The sequence below is a fragment of the Branchiostoma lanceolatum genome, chromosome 5 (genome assembly GCF_035083965.1).
Source record: "Branchiostoma lanceolatum isolate klBraLanc5 chromosome 5, klBraLanc5.hap2, whole genome shotgun sequence".
Classification (NCBI taxonomy): Eukaryota; Metazoa; Chordata; class Leptocardii; order Amphioxiformes; family Branchiostomatidae; genus Branchiostoma; species Branchiostoma lanceolatum.
Window position 1 is genome coordinate 17,562,848 of NC_089726.1, and position 13,771 is coordinate 17,576,618.

The 13,771-nt window shown below is 40.4% G+C and overlaps 1 protein-coding gene across 5 annotated transcripts in view; it reads right to left on the reverse strand.

Moving 5' to 3' along the window:
• The window catches only part of LOC136435510 (synapsin-3-like), a 74,395-nt gene extending 62,189 nt beyond the window's left edge, over positions 1-12,206 (reverse strand). For all 5 annotated transcript variants that reach the window (XM_066429085.1, XM_066429081.1, XM_066429084.1 and 2 more), the window contains exon 1: positions 12,091-12,206. The gene's annotated coding sequence lies outside the window, so the exon portion shown is untranslated. The remainder of the gene's footprint in view (positions 1-12,090) is intronic.
• Positions 12,207-13,771: the final 1,565 nt, after the last annotated feature.

Here is a 13,771-nt window from a genome sequence, read left to right on the forward strand (position 1 = left end):
ACGTCACATGCTAACTTACAGCTGACTCTCAAGGGTCCGACCAACCAACATGGCATTTCTTAACCTCCCATAGTGCAGTAATATTCGGGAAAGCAAACCACACAACTGCATATGGTGTGTCACCGTTGGACTACCAAAACTTTACGACGAAGTAGAGAACTCGACCAAGTGCTACTTCAGGAGACAACCAGTCGATCACGAACTTCTTGGAAAAACCCCGTAAGACGTTCTGATTGCAAGGTGGAGAATTTTTACGAGCAGTATTTCGACGCTTTGCTGCACTCCCACACTCTAATAATTGAATATCCTGCAAGCTCGTTATGATGAGAGTACTAATTCTACCAAACGTGCACATACTGTTAAACGCAACCAAAGCAATATTAGGGCCCAAAATATGGAACTAAAAAAAATGCTGAAATCTTTATGGTAGTGACATTTACTAACACTGTACATGTCTAGCACATTTGTGTATTTACTTCATACTTCGAGCACTTTATCTATACCGCGCAAAAACGTGTCGTACGATGATCCCCATAGTTTTGCGAGCCTACAAAAACACTGGCGACGATTTTCAGTGGGTTCTCACATCACAACGACGTTGTATTTTTGCATGATGTACGTCGCTACACATTGTGATAGTGTTGATTGAATTAATCATGTATAGAAATAACTAAATAAATTGACTTTCAAAATACGATTTTCATGCCTTGATATTGCTTTGGTTGCTTTTAACCATAGTCAAATGGGACCTATGGCTGCTGATTTCTCGCACGTAGCCATCTTTACAGGAAATATAAAACCAGTTGTGTTGCACGGTGAAGTGGTAATCTACTTATAAGGCATGTCTGCTTAGGAATAGAGTCAGCATTACGTATGTACGTAAGTGATAAGGCTTTAACGACAATGGAAGCCCTCTATTGAATGCGTCGGTTTTGAAGTGACATATCTTCAGTAGCACATTGGAAGAACCCTGTGGAAATATTACCAAATGAAATTGTTTGTGTATTAAGATAATAGCATAAAGATAGTTGCTTACAAACTGCCGTGAGCGCACATGTAAGTCTTCTTCCCGGCAAACTGTGATAAACTGTCTTACAACTTTCATGCACAATGGCGGCACCTAGGTAGTCATGTCGTGTTGAGTTCACGTGTTTGGCAGACTTATACTTTATGTCTAAGCAAGGATATCATGCCCTTATAGTCCTAGCATATTCTAGACCTTTTGCCAAATACCCATGCCAATAATTCGTCCTGCAAAGAGGAAAGTAAGCCTCGTCAGGAAGTGATATAAGCCAAGAGCAAAACGTTCTGGACTTTCTAAGCGCAGTCCTGCAAATCCTTTAAACCACCGCCACTTAAAATGCTCGGGAACTACTGACAAGTTTTCAAAAGTCCATTCAAATGCACTCTAATACATGCCTATATGTGAACGACATGTAGAAGACGTGGGGTTTGCAAATGGGCGCCCCGTGGGCTTATCCAAGGCCTTTGGATGGCAATCTCGTGGTGATTTTCACGAAGAGAGTCGCCGTATATTGAAACGGCGCCATGGAGCACCAGGTGTGCACGGAGATAATGGCGTCTGCCCGTCACGTCGCGCGGGGGAGATCGGAGGGGGCAGAACCGAGTCTGAAGCCTTGTCTTTGACTCCGTAAGTTGAAGGACAGCTCCTCTCGGAGGGAATCGGCGCTGACGCAGGGAAAGCGCTGTACATGTGTGAATGATGAACAGGCGTGGTGCTGCATATTTTCTTGAAACTGCGGGGCTACCATGCCAAACTGTCGTACAGCTTTGCCTTCAAGTCTTCAACCCAGGATTCTGTATCTGTGTGGACGGTATAACCGCTCTTCGGTCTAGCACCGTCTTTGCAGGCACGCGGCGCGACAGCAGTTTGTCATATTACACTGAACATTCTGTTGCAGCTGGCCTTTTAAAATCTAACGTTATAGTTGTAGCGTTCTTTAAAGTATAAAGTGATTGGTATGTTCGAAAATTCGTGTTTCCCTACAACTATCAGTCACAGAGTGGAACTTTTTGCCACCAAGTACTGTAGCAGCATCCTCACTAGATAGCTTTAGAGAACGCTAACAGCTATAGATTTTCAAATTAAAGGTAGTGTAACAGGCTGTTTACTGTAATATAACAAGCTGATGGCGCGCTGCGTGCCTGCAAAGCTGGCGTATTACACCGAAGAGCGGTTATACCGGCCACACACATATACAGATACAGAATTTGGTTTCTAGTTGAACAGAAGTAAGTATGGTGGTTTGTTTGTTTGTTTGTTCATTCCCACATCATTTTCTCTTCGTAAAGAAAAAAGTTAAAGCAGACTGAAGTTGTTTTGATGCCAAATTAAAGAAACTACAGAAGTTTTGATGAAAAAGTTAGGTAAGGGTCCTCATTAATCTCTAATGAGCCCCGCTTGGAATACAACATTTGGATCACCTGTCTGTTCTAATTCACCACAAAACTTTCCAAGGGAGGCAATTAAAGTGACCTTTAAGAGTTTTTCACTGTCATCAATAGATATACCCCCCTCCCCACCCTACCGAGCGGATCAAGACCATTATTGCTACACGGATGAGGAGGATTCTCAACGTTCCCAGAAGGCCACTCTATGACGTCATGTCTGGCCCAACGACAATCCCAACTGTACCACAGAGACAATGGCATCCAATCCGTCCTGCTTAATGATATCTTAAGGGATCGCTTTATTTCTCTAACAAGCTGGGTGGGCTGGAGCATAAATTGTTATTATTCTGTGACAGTCATCAAACTTTAAAGGGGCCCCAAGCAATATTAGGGCCAAAAAATACTAGGATTCTAAAAGTCAATTCATTTAGTCATTTCTATACATGATACGTTCAAGCAACACGATCACAATGTTTAGCGACGTCCATGATGCAAAAATACGATGTCGTTGTGAAAACTCACTGAAAGTCGTCGCTGGGGTTTTTGAAGGCTCACGAAAGTAAGGGGATCTTCGTTCGACACATTTTTGCGCGGTTTTAAAATGCTCAAAGTATGAAGTTATTACGCAAATGTGCTAAACAGTGTTAGTAAATGTCACTACCATAAAGATTTCAGCTTCAGTATTTTTCTATTTTCATTTTTTTTCCATATTGCTTTGGGCCCCTTTATGACAAAGAGTGGGCCAACGTATAGGTTATGTAAAGGATGCTTATGTCGCATATTGCCTCCGGTGTCACTTAAAGTAGGGTTGGCAACAAACTTCTTTTTTTTTTACTTCGCTTTTTGACAGACACGGACGACGTGGCATTGCACTCAAGTTTTTCTAAACAGCGCCACGTACACAAAATAGCTTTGAGGGAAAGAATACTAAGACAATACGAACACAACCGTCCAAAGAATGTCTAATAATTTTTTTCCTATGATCTTTTTTCTGTGATTCCAACTCCATAATTTTCATTTTACGATACCAGTGTTATACTTTTATCTTCGCCCCCTCGTCACAATTGCAATAGCGATAACACTTCTCAAAGTTTGGAAGTTTGTCAAAAACCCCTGTCGTTATCATTGTTGGCACGGTGTTGGATCCTCATAACAATATATTTTTCACGAAATGATATTTGTTCTACAGTTGACACACTATCTTAGCCAAAATCAAATAAGAAAGGCAACAATATCTGATGTTGATATTAGAAGTCTAAGTTACTTGAAGGAAAGAGAAGTTATTCCATGTCAGGAAATATGTGAAATGCATCTACCATATAGCTGAAGGCACTCAGAATTCGTCTACGGAAGCTTTTAAAGACCGCTTCTAACTAATGCGGTTCAAAGGCCAAAACTAGCACAAAGTAGCAGAAAATCCCTAGGCGCTCGCTTGCATTTGTTTCATGGGTACTTAAGATGTAGATAAGGCTCCTCGAAGACGTGACCAAATCTAGTTCAAGGACTGTGCCGTAGATGTTATCCTACTTAGGTTATTGGATGTGTTGTTACGAGGACAACCGAGGCAGACATCGTACATTATCGGTGACCTTCGTGGCCTACTCGGCTTGTAGTCGCCCTATTGTGCCCCCCTCCCCAATCCGAGGGTTTATTTCACTGCCGCAGTACTTTGTTTTATGTATTCAACCTCTCCCTCTGTATGGGCTTGTAAATCGTTACTCCCTTTGTAATTCTCTATTCAAGATCGACGTTGGCGCGCGTAGATATGTAGAATCAATCCGTAATCCTCGTTTGACTATCATAAAAACCAGACAAGACATTTTGACAAGCGGAATGATAATTTATTGCAACCAAGTTCAACACAGGGCTTCGCCGCTCTATAGTTGTTACGAATTGGTTTATAGAGCCCATCGTAAATTTCTACAAGTTCTGCGCTTTACACCTCCATTATATACTAGGCATGCATCAAAGATACCCTTATGTAACATGTTTTATGTTTGCTTGCCTCAAACAGTAAAGTTTATGTTCGAAAGTGCGGAGCCTATATGTTACTAGTATACTATAAAGTCGAGCTGCATACTCAACATTATTAACAATTGATCGAACTTCTTTAGGTTTGCTTTACATTCTGAGCCCCGTTGTTTCTTTGCTAGCTAGATGTGTACACATTTTAGTCGCTTACAAAATACAAAGTGTTGGTCAACTACTCATAACTAATCAATTAAATTAGTCATCTACGAAATCATTCAGCAGCTCGCTCCCCCCATTCGTACCTCTCGCCATCCACCTGCCAATCTATCCATTCTTAGGACAATCTATACGGTTCCATCCCGATACGACGGAACCTGCGACAACCACTCCAATAGCACTTATCGACTGCTGCATGGGTTCTCGCCAAGTCAAGGTCATGTTACATAACCGTAATCAAATGTGCACTCTGCCACTTTCCTCGACCAAAACTGCCCAAAATTGACCAAACATCTGTCGTGTGACGTCCACAGAGACGTACATCGACCTTGCACTTGGTTTGTAGGTTGAAACGTTCAAGAAAGGTAATCAAACTCCAACCTACATACTCTAACCGTGATCAAATTTGCCCTCTGCCACTTTCCTTGGACAGACTTGCTCCAAATTTGGCCAAACATCTGTCATGTAAAGTCTTCAGAAACGTACATCGACCTTGCAGTAAGTATGTAGGTTGAAACGTTCAGGAAGGCAATCAAATTCCAAAACTTCCAACCTACATACTCCAACCGTCATCAAATTTGCCCTCTGTCACTTTCCTTGGACAAAACTGCCCAAAATTTGGCCAAACATCTGTCCTGTAAAGTCTTCAGAAACGTACATCGACCTTGCAGTGAGTATGTCGGTAAAAACGTTCAGGAAAGGTTATAAAATTCCCAAACTCCAACCTACATACTCTAACCGTCATCAAATTTGCCCTCTGTCACTTTCCTTGGAAAAAACTGCCCCAAATTTGGCATCTGTCCTGTTACGTCTTCAGAAACGTACATCGACCTTGCACTTAGTATGAAGGTTGAAATGTACAGGAAAGGTAATTAAGGGATGAAAGGGTAGGGTGAAGAGGAGAGTGAATGTGCACAGAAAGAGCGATGATGTGGATTGAACGGGTGGACAAACTGAAAGGATACTTGTGCCATGCAGTACTTGAGGATAAAGCAACTTTACATGGTTAAAACATTCTAGCTTTTAAAATGGACCAACTTTAGGCTTTATCAAGCGTGAAAAGTAATAAAAACTCTGAGAGGGTGAAAACGAAATTGTGGCAAGGAAAAGGGGAAGGGGAATGTAATACTGTAAATGCATTTAAGTTCGCGTGTTTTTTATTTCGCGCTAAGGCGAAAAAAGTGTGTGAAAAAAAAAAAACTCACACGGATTTGGTTAATTGCCAATGTGCCAATATCTAGCACATTTGCCATCAAGAACCGTACAATCCTTCATGACATTCTGCACATACAGATGTATAGGCGTGACTCTTCCAGAAACCAAGCGCATGGACTAGATGGATACGTTGTGTAGAGTGACGTTCAACATCCTTTACAATGAATAGCTTTGCTTAAAGGAAACCCAAGCAATATTAGGGCCCAAAAATCACATTTTGATAGTCAATCTATTTAGTCATTTCTATACATGATAAGTTTAAACAACACTATCGCAATATATAGCGACGCCCATGATGCAAAAATACGCTGTCTCTGTGATGTGAGAACTCAAAATCGTCGCCAGGATTTTTGTAGGCTGGCGAAACTAAGGGGATCATCATACGGCACGTTTTTGCGCGGTTTTAAAATGCTCAAAGTATGAAGTTATTACGGAAATATGCTAAACAGTGTTGGTAAATGTCACTAGCAAAAAGTTTTCAGCATCTTTTTATTTCCATTGTTTGCCCTACTTTTGCTTCGGTTGCCTTTAAACGATCTTATTACTTGATCGGCCAATTTTACGGATGTATGTGTACCTCCTTTGATTGCAATTGTTGTAGATCGTTTTTTCTGTCAGCTTTCTTGTGCAGTTGAAACAAGACTTCAACAAGACTGAAAGAATATTTCATCAACTTCACGGGGCTTTATTCAGAACATGCGATGGATATTGATTGCGTACCGAGTGCTATGTCATGTTACAGGAATTTCAAAAGCCCTGCGGCCATTCTCAAGATGAAAGCCATATCAAAATTGAAATGAAAACACACGTCAACCTCTTTGATCACATCACCATTACTTTGACAGTTACAAGACTTCTAAGTGTACTTTCATCATGCAGAGTACTTGTACGCGTTGTGTTAGGCCGCATGCATGCGAAGCCATGGCTCTTATAGAGATTAGGCTACTACGCTTTTGTGATCACGTATACAGACTGGTTTGCCTCAAGATATGTTAAAATGAACTTCTGGTATCTACTGTTTTATGAGTGTTGACGTGGTCTAGCTTTGGTTGGACGTAAATTTAACATGAACAGAGCATGTCTTCGGGGTTGGGTAGTGACGCTTACCGTTAATAAACTATGGAAAAAATTCCCCCCTCCCCCACAAAACGTCCTGCTGAAAAGCCCGTATTTCAAGTACTTTCTGTACATGTCTGAAGCTATCTATAAAAAAAAGCTTGTGAGGTCGTGTGGCGTTACGGCAGGGTTTTCGGCCCAGAACCCAGCGGTCCCGGGTTCGATTTCCCTGACGCCACCGATGTCGTGCCCTTGGGAAAGGCACTTTACACGACTTTCCTCACTCCACCCAGGTGTAAAAACGGGTATATTATGTGTCCCGCGCGTATTGTACGGTTGCAATTCTAATAAAATGAAATAAAATCAAAAGAGTTTTACAAAATCCATTCAAAACTATTTGAGTTAAACATTAAGCATCCGTACGAAACATGACACCTCCTTTGTAGAGACAAATGTTGCAAATAACAATACCTATAGTGCATGAATAAGATTTACAAAATTAATACGGCCCTACTTGATCCTTTGAATTGACGACTAAAATTCAACACACGTTTCAATGAGTCTCGAGCGTGCTTAGCAAACCCATAATCCTTAGCGGTCTCTCCCAAAAGTCTATTTACGACAATAAGGCCATGTTGATTTGATTATATGAATGACATCCTCTGGGAACCCCAAAACTGATGCGAGCGTGCGAATAAAAAAAAAGTTTTCAAAACAAAAGGTGCACTTCTTTATGAAATCTACGTGGTCAGGAAGGTTGAAACAAATGACTAAACACACGGAGAATGGTATACCAAATAATGGATTCTTCATTTTTTTCACGTCTTCTTCTTTGAGTTTGGCATTCCTGACATTAGTATCCGTTTTCCGAAATATCTTTTTGCAATTTACGATATGCATCTACCCATTTTATAGCTGTTAAATTTCTGGAAATTTGGAAAATTAATGCGCGCGCGGATATCATCCATATAATCAAATAATGGATTTTTTAATTTTGCTTTTTCGCGTCTTCTTCTTTGAGTTTGGCATTCTAGACATTAGTATCCGTTTTCCGAAATATCTTTTTGCAATACACGATTTACAGTATGGTAGAAAACCTTTTTTTTCTTTGGAAATGGACGAAAATTGATGCGCGGATGTCATCCATATAATCACATCAACATGGCCTAACGACAACCTGTGAGTCACCACTGTTTCAATACAGCAGACGTCCGTGGGCACAATTAGGACCTTCAAAAACACCTGTGCACCATACATTTGTGCTTCTATCTATCTGCATGTGCGTCTACAAACCTACCTACTACGTGATGGAAATATATATATATATTTCAATTATATACAAGATAAGTTTTCTAGATCTATATTCAAATAACACAGAAAAATTCATATTCCTAATGGAATTGGATAAACCCTCTGTCCTCATAACTGCAACTGTCTTAGAATAAGTTGAACCCGTACATACTAGTACAAGTATACATTAGTCATTGTAGATGAAGTTACATACCACATTCTTAAATCACTGTAATTGTACTTCTGCTTTATCACTATGACCTTATAAGAGCAAAAATGTACAATAAAGGTCTTTCATTCATTTATATCTATCTATGGATCTCTCTTTTGATCTCTCTGTATACATCAATAGATATGTATATAAATCGATAGATATTCTAACATTCTTCGGTGCCCTTGTATCGTGCCGTTATCGGAAGTGACTCATACCCGTTGTTATCATCTCGTTTGACTCAACATATGTGTCATCAACTCCCAAAAGACATAACGTTACTGTAAATGCATTTAAGTTCGCATCGTTTTTAATTCGTGCTAAGGGAAAAATGGAATGTTCGCGGTAGTTTTAATTTCGCGGCGGTGCTGTACAGTCACATACAGTATTGGACAAAAATGCTCGCTGTGGTTTTAAGTTTAAGTTAAAGCGCGAATATAAAACCACCGCAAACATTTCTGCATTTACAGTAACCCCCACGGGTCTGTAGTACGTGTAAATATGACGAATCACGCGAATAGCAATCTAGTCCTCAGTGGTATACACTATTCCGTTGAGAAAATAATGATGAATGAAATAGAATTTTTTTAACACAATACGTGTAAGGATTACGTTCAGATACGGAGGAACGTTGGGAAAATAATGATGAATGAAAGACAATTTTTACTAAATACGTGTAGGGATAAGGTTAAGATACGGAGGTGTAAATGTCTGCTTTAGAGGAAGGTACGTGAATCACCTCAAATGATGTCCTCACTGTAACGACTAATCCATATCCACTTGACGTGACACATCTACTCAAGATGCTTAATCTACAATCCTATTAAGTGAACACACAGATTTTAAAGGCAACCAATACAACATTAGGGCCCAAAAATTTAGATAAAAAAATGCTGAAATCTTTACCGTAGTGACATTTACTAACATTGTTTAGCACATTTGCGTAATAGCTTAATACTTTGAGCATTTTAAAACCGGGCAAAATCGTGCCGTAAGATGATCCACTTAGTTTCGCAAGCCTACAAAAACTCCGGCTACGATTTAAGTTCTAACATCACAACGACGTCGTATTTTTGCATCATGCACGTTGCGATACAGTGTGATTTTGTTGTTTGAACTAATCATGTATAGAAATGACTAAATAGATTGGCTTTCAAAATCCGATTTTTGGGCCCTAATATTGCTTGGGTTCCCTTTAAGTTCATTTATTTGGAAGATAGGCATAAATTCAGCATACATAAACTTTTAACACGAATATGTGAAATGTTCGTTTCAAGTCGAGCTCGTATATCACACACATATCACACTCGTATATCGTTATGATTTTGTAATCATATTTCAAACGTTATTCGAAAGTACTTCTATTCAATGACATACTTTCTCGTTTCTTATTGGATATTATATGCAGAATATGTTCTGTTGAATGCCATTGCTACCTCGAATACTAAGTGACTTGATCATGATAATAAATAGAAATTAGAAAGATCTACAAAAAGCTATTCGATGTCCCAAAAATAGACCTAATACGTCAAACGAGTAATGCCGAAAGAAGCATAATATGTAACTGAAAGTACACTGTAAGTAGCAACGAATTAGATTGATTTACAAAAGATTAAAAATCACCACGACAGAGTGAAAGATGGACATTAAGAGGGCTTCAAAATCCAGCCAATAAAATCAATTCAAATTTAATCAACGAAACAACATTCAACACAATAACCTAACCTAATCAGACTAGTAATCATGCCTTTATATCATTTAGGACTTCTTGCAAAAGGATAAGAATGTAATCGCCAGAAGGCTTAAGATAGACAAAAGGATATTTTCCCTCGTTAAGCGTGCCCAAAGGCGACTTTTGTCTAGAGACATCCATCGTATTGATCTAGATTTTCAATTTTCCCATCGTGTCTATCCCTGGGGGTATATGGAAGATGATTGCACCCTGTACAACTAGCCGTGGGCGGGAAAAATCACACTCTTCACGGCGAAATGTAGAAGAAATCTCTGCATTGTGGAGTTGGGGGCATGTCAGGACATCGCCTCGCGTTACTTCAAACGTAAGACTACAGAAGAACGGTTTGACTTTCGGGATTTGTATACACCTCAGTGGGTTCAATTAGCCTCAAGCGAAAAGATAACGACGTCATATGGTAATAGAACCATTCTGGCCCCGAGGTAGGGAAGCCGGCCGTTTTTTATTTGTTTCTTCGGCGTAAAATACAGCTGACCCCGCCCCTCCAACCTGCAGGATGGAGCCATCTGCCGGCGCGGAGCTCAAGACCGCATTACACCCATTTCACAACTCGGTAAGCACGGCATTTGCTTTTAAGGTCTTCCCTCAATCATATGCCAGCATCCCACTTGTCAGTAGGAGATTCGGATATCTGTGGCGCGTCTCCAAGATCGGCAAGCGCGCTCTCTCGCTGCGGTGGCGGGATGTTCACCAAATTCATTCTTATAATTAAAGGAAGCTGCCAAGGAGAGTATAAGATGCGCTAATGCAAGTAGGCTCAACACAAATCATAAAACTTGACAGGCATTTCGTCAAATAAACTTCACGCTATCTCAACAGTCATTAGCGCTTGGCGAGCGTAGGAACATATAAGACAAGCTTTGTCCAATAAGTACGGAAGTGACAATTATAGGCTAGTTGATTTCTTCTTCAATCCTTACTGCTTGATATGATGTGTAGAAGTGACAGTGATATGAAAATAGATAACAAATTACTCAAACTATCTATAGTGGGCTTTAGAAGCATGTTTTTTATTTTTCCCCCTAAGATCATCTCCTATTAGCCCACAGCTCCATCACAAAAATATTCCAATAAAATAAATCACTTTGGCCTCCAAAATAGGCGCGTCCCTACATCCATCAAACCATTTTCCACGCGTTTCCGTTATTCCAATCTCCGTAGTGGAAATTAATCCACTCTACCAACAACGCGACCGCTCTCTCAGTGAATTTCATCTTCTAAATATAAAATTCGCAGAATTTATAATAATATCAGGTGTATTTGCAGCCAGTGCCACAGGCAGGTACCCAATGTGTAGGGTAATGAGGCTGTTTAAGTTTGTCCTTGGTACTTGTGACTTTGGGTGGCGTTTTTAGAGAGGAATTCAAATAGGTGTTTGGCTAATTTTGTGTCCTATATGACCTTATTTACATTCCGTCGCACGCAGGGCAGAGCAAGCACCTATCATTAATAAGATTCCATACTGAGACGAGGTGACCCTGAATCGGTACGTACGCGCAGTGACAACCTAAATCTCAAGAGCATTGGCGGAATTCCATATCAACGCGTACCGCAACAGCATACACAACAGAAATTCTGTCTTCCGCAATCTTGTATTCTGATGCTCTACTATACCGTGCCCCGTATCACCCGGTTATATGGGACGCATATTCAATAAATAATGAAAAGACCCTTTCACAAGCCACAGGCGTTCGGAAGCCCCCGAGGAAAAGACCTCACCTCCATTCTAATTTTTCAAACCTTACGAGTTTACAAACAGTGTTGCTTGCAACAATTCTCCTCCCATGGAATATGGACTATTGCACTAGGTCTGCTGCACACCGACTCACGGTTTGAAACCGGGCGGGACAGGTGAAGCGCTCGGCGGGGTGCCGCCCCTCCCCCCTCTCGGTGAACCCCACCCCCAGGCCTCACGTAAACATTACCCTCCTACACATGTGGGGTAAACACAGACAAACGTACTTACAGTTGCGATGGATCATGGAGAAGAGTCGGTAATAAAATCACCCCGGCGGTTCCTTTTCCAAGGGCGGCGGTCAGATGCCTCACAGACGCGGGAAGGGGACGCGAATCCGGCTAGTGCGCATGTGCGGGGAATGAATATTTCATTTTCCTTTCACGACCCATCTGGTGGTAGGATACATCCTCTCATTGTCCTCGCTCGGATCGATAGAATTCCCTTTCAAATCTACCGGGAACGCTGGAATTTCAATATTCCTCCCGCCTTCAAATTTCCTGTAGTAATTTTGTTTCATTTTTGGTCTCGCACGTGAACTTAAACCTTAACGACCATATCAATTTTAAGGTTTCTTTCATCAATTCTTAGATTTACTCCGATATATTCAATCATGACTGTATATATTTTTTCCCTTCCTAGTTGACCAGGTGGGGCTTGGGGTAGAAATTAGATGTGTAAATGAAAGGCATTACGTTCGGCCTCACACGGTCGATAGGACGTAAGCTGTACCTAATCAATTATTCATAGCTGTGGGGGAATTTGGGCATGATGTTTGAAAGATCAGTTCCTAAAATTACAACCTTGTCTGTTAGAATAACAGTCTGTTTTGACGCTCGGGGAAATTAGACACTAAAAATGACTGCGCCAGGCTTCCTTTTTGTAATCTCGATTTTTTTCTAGTAGCCTTCTTAATAACCTCCCGGAATGTTTCTATTGAATACGTGCCGTGGTCTTTTTCCGTTTATGTCAGATCGATTTGTTATTTGATCTTGCTCTATTTACAGATACTGTAATTATAAGTGGCGGTTTTAAGTAGATGTGACGTGACAATGTTTTGCTGTAAATATGCTATCTATAGCTTACATTTGGAAGGTATCAAATGTCGGTCTGTAATTACCGTGAAGGTCAAAGTGACGTTGCTGACATGGGTTTGTCGGCTCGTAACTAATTTGCATCAACCCCCAACCTGCAGTTCCAACCGAAAGGTAAATGATAAAGTGATCAGTTACGTAAACAATGTGACATTACCGTACTCGTGATATTACAATAAAATCACGTGGCCGTATCATTTGTTGTATTCATTTATGTTTTCTTTTAACAAGGGTGGCTTTATCAATGACTTAGTCATTCTTTTCGGTGAGGCCCCAGAAACACGATTATACATGAACATAAGCAAAGAATATAAGAAATGGATGTCGATCAGAGACAATTATGAATAGTCAAAATTAAATTCTTGTTCACTTTCATTCCCCTTATCACGTGGCCTTATGCAAATCGTAGGTCAAAAGACGGTAGGTTTTTCATAATAGAGATATTTGTGTCTTAATGCATATGTATCTTTAGTTTATAATAGTTTAGATGAAAAAATATAATACTTTGTATAAGTAGGTCGAGAAACGATCCTTAAGCTTGAGGAACCCGACTGATTCCAGAATACGAAGTGGTGCCCTACGTCTAAAGATAAAATGTATTGTTTTACCACAAACAAGTGATGAATATTTGACCCCCCCAAACAACGCTAATTAACCTAGGCAGATGGGACTGGCATACTAAATACCAATTGATATAATATCATTTGAATATGCGCAATATCATGATGATTCTAATTAAAACGGATATGTTCTAGAAACACTAAACGAATCTAGTCACTCACAGCTGGAAGCTGTGGTGGCTTCGCTCCCTGTCCCGG